Consider the following 9,942-nt stretch of genomic DNA (forward strand, 5'->3'; position numbering starts at 1 on the left):
CAAAATTTTTAAAAAAAATCGTTTTTGTATTTTTCCGGATGTTCAACTCATAATATAAATGTTAATTTTTAACTTGAGGAGACAGTATTTAATTTGGTAAAAGTATGTTAATAGTAATTAGAAAATAGACATGAAACTAGGATTGGCGTTTTCAGTGGAGCAACTTTTAGAATGTTTGGTTTTGGGGCAGACACGTCTGGCAGTCAGCCGACGATATACAACATGTAAATAAGATGTATTATGCTAGATGGTATGAGGTCTCGTCAGCCACAAGTCTACTTTTCATAGTCCCCCCCCCCCCCCCCCCCCCCCCCCCCCGCCCCTCCACACTCCCAGTAAGATTGACAACAAGAAATAGAAAAAAGCATTGTGAGTTCAGAGCTAGTTTACTTATACATGACACTGACCTTATTTAGTAAACATGTTGTTAGTTTCCGAACAAAACACCAATTTGTTTACAACTGTTACACAGGTAATGAACGACCAAATAACTTTGGCTTTGTGATCCAATTATTGTGGTATGATACTCGCCTTCGGACTTTTACTTTTAGGTCTCTGGTTCGAGTCCCGCCCACAACGGCGTAAAGTTAGGTCCATGCAAAATACTCTTTTTAAATACATTCTCTTATTGCAACCGGGTGTAATGGCGTTGTCTCTCGAAAAAGAAATAATATTATAGAATGAGTAGTGGAGGGGAAAGTATATATAGGAATGATTAAATGACTCTTTCTGTTTTGTCTAACGATTTTTAAACAAGCAAGTTTATGTGAAAATAAAATAAGCATAGGATAGTTCAATGATTAAAACGCACGATGACGCTTTTATCAATACCGTCTCTATCTGTTTTCGGCCCCGATAGCTCAGTTGGTAGAGTAATCGCTTCACAAGCCGAGGGTCAGAGATCGATACTACTAGGTGAATTCGGGATTTATTTCTGACACAATCCATGGACTTGTTAGATCTGGTGGAAAGTTCTATGCGACAGACCAGCATCCTATTCAAAGGGTAGCAAGTAATTGCTTTTGATCGTTTCATTCTGTAGAAACCGGGATATAAAGTCTGGCTCCTTGAGCCTAATGGCTCTGAAGGACTACTGACATTGTTTACTTTAACCTGTTTTCTTCAAATAATGCCTCCCTATAGAACGAAGATCACGTCACTCAAGCCTTTGTTATTGTATTTTGCCATCCGCGTTTGTGAGTGATTCTCACTAAACTGTATCAACCACACTATAAAAGTTCATGGTTATACACAGTTTTGTGTGTTGGTCCGTTATACTTCCGGATGGCAATATTATGAGCTTCTTAGCAAGCGCATACTACTATCTATTAACACATTGACGTGATGGTTTATTGAATTGTTCTATGTTCAATTTTGTTTTTTTTTATAGAAATTACCATTATGTATCGGATTGTTTTTCTCTTCATGTAAGCGAAGAATATCATATTGATATTATGTATTAAATAAAATTATAATAAGCCTGGAGTAGAGCATAAAACTTGACTCAAGCCATCTAAGTTTATGATTTCCCAACTCAAGAGTGGATGTCCACTCAATTATACTCGTTCATACTATCAACTCCAATGAAAGAATAATACTATCCGTAGAATATTCAAAATTCAGGTTATTAACTAAATAGAAGAAGAAAGGCAATCCCATAATATAACATTACCATTGACGAATGTTGTTTTTCATTAAATCAATTTTCCAGACCGGAAGAGTCGATTTTGTTATTAATATGTTTGTTATTACAAGACAATAAACTGGGTTGCAATCGTTAAAAAATCTGTTTTTGAATTTCTGATTCATTCCTTGCTTTTTTTTATCTATCAATTTTGTTACGGTTGTCGTCATCATCATTATTATCATCACCATAACCACTGACAATACTAACATCATCATCATTTTCTCCTTCAAACGCCATCGGTGTCGTCATCATCAACAAAATAGAATGAAATAACTACATATTGCATTAAGTGAGGGATCAAACGCATCTGTGGTTCTTCGAAGCCATCAGGTTCATGGTTGTATTGAAGCCGGAGCTCAAACCGGTATCAGTATCGTAATCGAGCTTCAATTCAGCAGTCGTAACGTCACTTCCCTCGTAATGACGCAGGGTAACTTAGTAACTGGCACTAAACTATCGGAAAAATGGCGGACGCCCTTAATTATGAAATATTTCTCCGACTAGCATAAAAGCGTATCCAGAGGGGAAAAAATCTGATCATATTCTGACTTTTACACATTCTGATCACAAGACATATGAAAAGTTCTAGCCAGCATGAAGAATAAAAAGTACCGATTTTCTTTGTTTAGAACCACGATGACCGCCGTTTCTGGGCGTCGTGACATCAGACTATTGAATCCTATTGCTTACTATACTATGTACTACTACGTCGTTGAATGTACTTTAGTTATCCAAGCAAAGTGTATTTTTTCTTATTCTAATAGAAATAGAACCTGCTACTCAATCACTGCCTGGAGGACAGAGGAATAACATAGGGCTTTACAAATTCGACAGCATTAATTTTTAACGACGATGACCGAAACCGAACTTTTTATTGAGCTCTACCAACGATGGTAGAATACCCTTCTATTATTTTTTTATTCTACCACTCCAGTTAATTCCCCCCCCCCCCCCCCCCCCCCCCCCCACAAGAAAAAATTTTTTTTTTAATTTTAAATTAAAAAACAAAAAAACAAAAAAACAGAAACGTTATTTGTTAACCAGTGAATTTACCTATCGCACTCCGGAAAAACGTTTGGCCAAAAAATGTGTCCTTCAGATATCGATCGATTTAAATTTAAATGACCCTCTTCTTGGCAAAAACTCTCAAACCTGGGACCTCGCAGTTAACTGGTAAACAATATTTTTATTACATTCATAAGTTATCAATAATTCAACACATCCCCCCCCCCCCCAACACACTAAGCGTGACCAGTGGTCGCATCAGTGGCCTGGCAGTGATCGTAGAAAATTCTGGATCCAACGTTGTCCTTTGGCAATACACTTAATACACATTGCCCCACTCAACTCGGGTGTGAATGAATACGCCTGGCTACAGGCATTGGCGGTTATTTTAAGAGTCCGTTATAATGACGCCGATTCATTGAAATGGAAATAATACGGTGCCATATGGCCTGCTGGGGAGTATAAATGAAACATTGTGAAGCGCATTGTGCATGGACAATCCGTGGAATTGCGCGATATGAATGTTCATTATTTTATTTTTTTACACAAACTGTACCGTATCTTCATGTAAAAACATGCGAAGACCAGTGTCTAGTCTCACTATCACAATCACGTACTTAATGTAACACGTCATTTGTGATTGAACACATTCAACTGCCGTACTCGGAAATAAAAATAAAAACAACACATTTTTTTTTTAATTTGGCCAGAAGACTCGACAGTCAAATTCAAATATCGGTCGATTAAAATGAAGATCATCTTGTCAAAAACTCTAGATCCTAGGACAAAATGACTCTCATATTATGTCAAAAACTTACAACTGGAACTTCTGAGTTCCAAGTTTGAGAGTTTTTGACAGAATGAGTGTCAATTTAATAGAACAAAATTTCTGGTCAATTTTTTTTTACACTGTAATTTTTTTTCTTCTTCAGAGTAGGGCAATTTAGTGACTCATTTCAGATTACCTACTTACTTAACCTTAACATGGCTTACCGTAATCTCATGTCGTGTTGTTCAATTTGACTCAACTCAAATAAAACCCCAAGCTAGCGGCCTTGACCGAATGAACCATACTGCTGTACCTTGAAAAAAAAAATGTTAAATCCCAAACACATTTTTAACATTTTGGCCAGAAAACCCGTCCTTCAAATATCGATCAATTAAAATTAAAATGATCGTCATCTTGTAAAAAAAACCAACTCAAACCTGAGACTTCATATGTTTGACAAGATGTAGTAGTAGTCCCGTGGAGCTTATCCTGGTTTCTAAAACGTGAAGCGGACAAAAGCATTTGCTTGTTGACTGCTATCCTTGGGATAGGTCACTAGTCAAGTCTATCGCAAAGTACTTTCTGTCAGATCTAACAGACTCAGCTACCCATTCACAGATGGGAGTCATATTAATATTAATATTAATCCATGGATATTTAACTGACCAGTTTTCCGACCAAAATGTTTTTTGTTTTTTTTTCAGAGTGAGGAATCATTTTTTTTTTAAACCCGAAAAACGTGAGCTTCTATATAACGCAATATCCACTAAACGTGTTCAAAGCGCTTTATAAAGGCTCTGATCAACAGCAACGTGTAGAAAGAGACATGAAGCCTGCCAGGCGATAATACATTTTTTTTCCGACAGAGACAATGCTGTTAACGGCCAGGTACTCATTTTATACCCGAGTACAGTGAGAGAATGTAAGTAAAGAGCCTTTTCCAAGGACTCAACTATGCGCCGAGCGAGGCTCGAACCCAGGACGTTCCGATCCGAAAGAGAGTGTCATACCACTAGACCACATAGCCGGGTATCTAATGACAAACTGGGGAGCAGGTAGTGATTAAGTGTACGGATAAAATCTGAAACTGAAACGGTATGTATGAAGCAAGGTGGAAAAAGAAATATGTACAAGAAAAAATCAGCCCGACTCAACTGAGGATCGAACCTGAGACCTGATTACTGGTCAGTCATAACACAACAAAGGCAGGCAGATTTTTATCTTGTCTCGTTCTTTCTGCTTTGTCTGGCACTGTTCCATCCACTCCTTTTCAGATTTTTATCCGACCGATTGAATCTCACACTCCATTGTGCCCTGACAAATGGTTTGCCTTGTTACTTTTTTCTTCCATTTTGGCCAGGAAATATGCGTCCTACGTATGACAATCGCCTTCAGACCAAACAAATTTTTAACATGTTGGCCAGAAGACCCGTCCTTCAAATCTTCTTCTTCTAGGTTCCATGCCTGGTCCAGGCTTCGGATACTGCATGAATTATCTCTCTCCATTCCTCTCTGTCTCTTGCTTTTTCAAACAGCTCTTGGATTGTTAGGTTGGTGAAGCCCTTCAGTTGGTCTATGAGTGTTTTCTTTGTCTCCCCCGGGCGCGTTTACCAGGTATTTTTCCACAACTTGCCAGGTATTCATTCTTATCTTTCCTTACTATGTGTCCGAAAAAGGATAGTTGTCGATCCGCTATTAAGGGCATTCGTTTCCTTTGTTGGTATGTTTGTTTTAGCACTTCTTCGTTCGTTTTGTGTGCAGTATACGATATTCTCTGCATCCTTCTCAAGCACCACATTTCAAAAGCTTTCTTCAAATATCCATCGATTAAAATGATTCCCCGTCTTTTTCCATTTTGGCCAGGAAATTTGTATGACAATCTCCTTCAGACCTGCTCTGAACGATTTTATTAAGTTGTGACCTTCGGAAATACTCATTACTCATATTCTCTCACCAAACTCAGGTGTAAAATAAGTAGGCTTCAGGCTGTTAAAAACATTTTCTCTGAAGGGGGAAAAAATTTAATAGTAATATCGCCTACGGTATGTGTTTGTTTTTTTTTGTTGTTTTTAAGGGTTTAACGGAGCTTGCAACACATTTAGGTTATATCAGCGCCAGTAAAAAGGAAGAAAATGGGATAGTAAAAAGTTCTAGAATTACAATTAAAGCACCCAAGAAAAAGTAAGACATAGATAACTGGGAACAAATAGGGATCAGATGTAGATTCCAAGAGCATACCACCAATGTAGGTACTTAGTTTGAGATCACCTAAGTCTCGTCCGGACACAAGCACAAAATCCAACAAAGAGGAATACACTCAAATGCTTACATTATACATTGAAAATAACAAATATAATAATACATAACAGAGAGATGATTTACAAGGAAAAAAAATATCATCTCCCAAAACAAAAACTATGCATTTGACTGTTTCCCTCCCAGCTAGGACTCCGGCCAGGGACAGGACAAAACCAAGTAATCTCATTCCAAGACAAAGACAGAAAGCATGTTGGAAAACAGATATTAGGGGATAGAAGACACAGTATGTACCCCCCTGGGAGGTCAGTCGCCTATGTGTGATGTCTCGTCCTACAGGTAGTGTTGTAGTTGGCTAGGGACCCCTTGTAAAGTACTTTGAGCACGTTTAGTGGATATTACAATAGTGCAGTTTTTTTAAATACAGAAAACATGTTGAAATCTGGACAAACCGTCCATGCATATTCTCCTGACCCACTTTATCTTTAAAAAAAAAAAAACTTTTGTGGGATTAAATTTCAGACTCCTGAAGATAATACGTGTAATAATAATAGACTCTTATAACGCGCACTGTATCCTAAACAATGAGGCTCTTGGCACCTTAAATTACATCATCACAAAACAATAGTTAAAGTACATGACATCAAAAAAGAAATGTTTTCAAGGATTTCTTGAAAACAGACAATGATTTGGATTCTCGGATGCTCTGTGGAATGGTGTTCCATACAGACGGACCAAAATGAGAAAAGGACCTTGTTTCCGCCTTTATGAATGCATGGGATAGCCAAACGGGTTGTGTCATTGGAAGAACGCGAATGTCGGGTTGTCGAATATTTCTTTAGGAGATCTGTGAGGTAGGGTGGGGCAGTGTTTTCCAGACAACGATAAACTAGGGCACATGCTTTGAATTTGACCCTTTTCTCAACAGGCAGCCAGTGTAATCTTCGAAAGAGAGGTGTGGCAGTAAGAAAGGGCATTTGAAGCCGAGATTTCAGCCATAACATCCGAAATGTGGCAAAACTGTTATGATTCTTGGTCTAAGAGGATGAAACTTTGAACTGAAGCTCAAGGAGAGGACATACTTTGAGTAGCTGTGGATATTACTAGCGGCCAACTTTTCATAGAGCCAAAACGGGACACACAATAAAAAATTATTTTTTTTAATTCCCTTTATTCATCCCATATACGGCAAACTTGTCTCTAGGGTCTATTCCAAGGGAAGACGAGAATAACCCAAGTGTCAGCCACAGTGCAGCGCCGCAAATTGAGCTAGGGCGAGGTGACTTGCTCAAGGCCACACATCGCAGAGGCGGATGATCGAACTCGGTACCTATTGAGTACGGAGCAAAGACCGTACCGCCAGGCTGCCCCCTAAAAAATACTGTCATGACCCAAAATACCAGTAAAGTATGTTTGGACTATTATATAACGGAGTGGCTATTCGTCAGTACTGACCCCCAGGCGCTGGCACCTGCGGGTCAGTACTGACGAACAGGCACCGGCGTCTGGGGGTCAGTACTGACTAATACTATTACTATTACTAGTACTGATGCCAATTGGTCAGTTCTGACCTGGCCACGGGCGTTGACGGTACCAAAATTATGGAAAAATGCCATTTTTTAAAATAACTTGCTCTACGACAAATAAATCAGCATTTCCTGTCCCATACTAGTCGCAGGGAAGCCCTTGTTTTCACTAAATCTTTTTGTCGGTTTACGTGAGATTTGTTTAATAAATATATCAATTAATTAAACAAGTGAAATTGTCCAATCCTGAGAAAAAGACCAAATTTGGTGTTGAAACGCCAAACTGGAAGCCCTATATTTCGGTTCATCCAACGCGCATGCTCACTGCACTGATGCGTGGCGCTAGAACTGAAAGTGAAAGCTCTTTCATTGTCTCGTCTTTCTTCATTCCTGTCATTTGAAATTCGGCTTGCTCGCATCTTACTGAGACAGGAAAAGTAGAAAACGGTAAGGGCTGCCTGAAGCCGGTGATCGTAAAATACTAACGAAAGAGTGAAAATGAAAGGCTTCGTATGGGAACAAAACAGACAATGGACAATGGACAAACCCTTCATTAACACAACAATACACAAATAAACGTGGAAAACAAATAAAATATAATGAAAAATAACTTTGTCGTCTGTACTCAATGGTGGTTGAGGTTGCAGTATGAATGAAATGTCAGCGTGGGTAGAGGATAGGGTGCCCCAGGGGGGTGATCTGATTGATAAGAAAAGGTCAGCGTCAGGGAACAGAATCTTCCAGAAAATAATGGAAGATAAAAGACATATAAGTATAGTAGTAGTAGTAGTAGTAGTAGTAGTAGTAGTAGTAGTAGTAGTAGCAGTAGTAGTAGTAGCAGTAGTGGTAGTAGCAGTAGTGGTAGTAGTAGTGAGTGGTAGTAGTATAATAGAATGGACAAAGTATTATAAAAGAATCGTAACAGGAAATATTAGAACACATTTTCCTCTATTTTTCTTTAAATAAAGCTATAACGAAAATATACGGGGAAAAAAAACAATAAAAACAAAATAACCCAAAGAAATAGAATGGACAACATAAAATAAAATAGAATCTTACGGTGGCTTGAAATAACGAGTCATATCGTTGCCCCAACGGCATCTAACGCGTTAGAAATCAAACTTATCTAGGTGACCAAGTGTTACTGTGTGCCATCGGATAAGTTGGCCCGAAAGCCTGGAATTTTAATTGTTTTTTTTTTTTTAAATGGTATACTTTTGGAAGTGACGAATAAGTGCGAAGAGGTCTTTGCACTGACGAACAGGTCCGATGTTCGTCGGTGCTGATCAATGGTGGGCGGTGGCACAGACCGAAGAGAGGTTGTCTGTGGGCGGTGGCACCTGTTGTTCAATACTGACCAATAGACACCAGGTTATTGGTCAGTACTGACCTCCAGGCACTGGCGTCTGTTCGTCAGTACTGACCCGCATGTGCTAGCGCCTGGGAGTCAGTACTGACCAATAGCCCTAGCCATTATATAATATAATCAAGATTTAGAGCTTTTCTGTTCCTTGTTCCTAGTTAAAACGGCATAACCCTGGGACATGAAAGAGTCAGTTCCATACATTTATAATAAACAGTCCAGTTTTTTTTTCATTACATTATTCTCCAGATTGCTAAATCAGGACAGTCCCGATTTTATTAGGAACAGTTGGCCAGGGTCGCCATTTCAGGAGGGAAAAATTTACTGAACTTTTACACAAACACATTGACTGACCCCTGAACTCCAGTAAAAAAAAAACAAAAAAAAAAACATGATGTATTTACTTTTTCAGTTTAGCAGGTAATGGAATATATTGAGCGTTTATAATATACTGAATTCCGTAAGTATACTGAAAATTGGCAACCCTGAGTTGGTCATCATGAGTATTTGATGGTAATGCCATTATTCCTTTAACCAGATCCCAAAAACTTAACTCATGACTCACCCATCACCCTCGTACCAAGATGCATATTGTATGATGCAAATAATAAGTACAAACGTTTAACAAAAAATTCTATGAATGTAATTTTTAATCCTTCTCTCCTTGTGTGGCTATGCGGTCTCATCAGACCAGAAGGTCCCGGGTTTGAGTCCACTCTGAGTAGTGCATTGTTGAGTGCCAGGAGAAGGCTCTTTACTCAAATGCTCTCACAATACCCAGATGTAAAAGGAGTACCTAGCTGTTAACAGCTGTCGGAAAAAAAATGGTAATACAGCCAAACCCTTTGCTAAAACCAAAAAAGCCTGAAAGAACATAAAGACCAAATGAAAATATTTTGTGCAAAGCTTCCTCTTAAAAGTTGTCATTACACAACACCTTAAGTGTTGTGATTACACAACACCTTAAGTGTTGTCATTACACAACACCTTAAGTGTTGTCAATACACAACACCTTAAGTGTTGTCAATACACAACAAATGCTTTCATCTCTGAAAAATTCAACTCACCAATACTGACCAAGGACAGCCCAAAGATTTTTTTAAGCGTTTTTCGGCTTTAGCCAGATAACGACATCCCTGATGTTTCGTCCTACGTGTTAAGTGTTGCTGTTGGCTACAGACCCTTGTAAAGTGCTTAGAACATATTTAGTGGATATATGTGCTACATAATAGCTCAAGCTCAAGTTTTAAATCAAATCCTAACAGTATGCAACGAGTGCTGTAGCAATAATTACTCAAATGTTGTTATATCAGAGGGCATGACTAATTTACAATTA

The sequence above is a fragment of the Berghia stephanieae genome, chromosome 1 (genome assembly GCF_034508935.2).
Source record: "Berghia stephanieae isolate SIO BIC M18660-M18661 chromosome 1, UCSD_Bste_1.3, whole genome shotgun sequence".
NCBI lineage: Eukaryota > Metazoa > Mollusca > Gastropoda > Nudibranchia > Aeolidiidae > Berghia > Berghia stephanieae.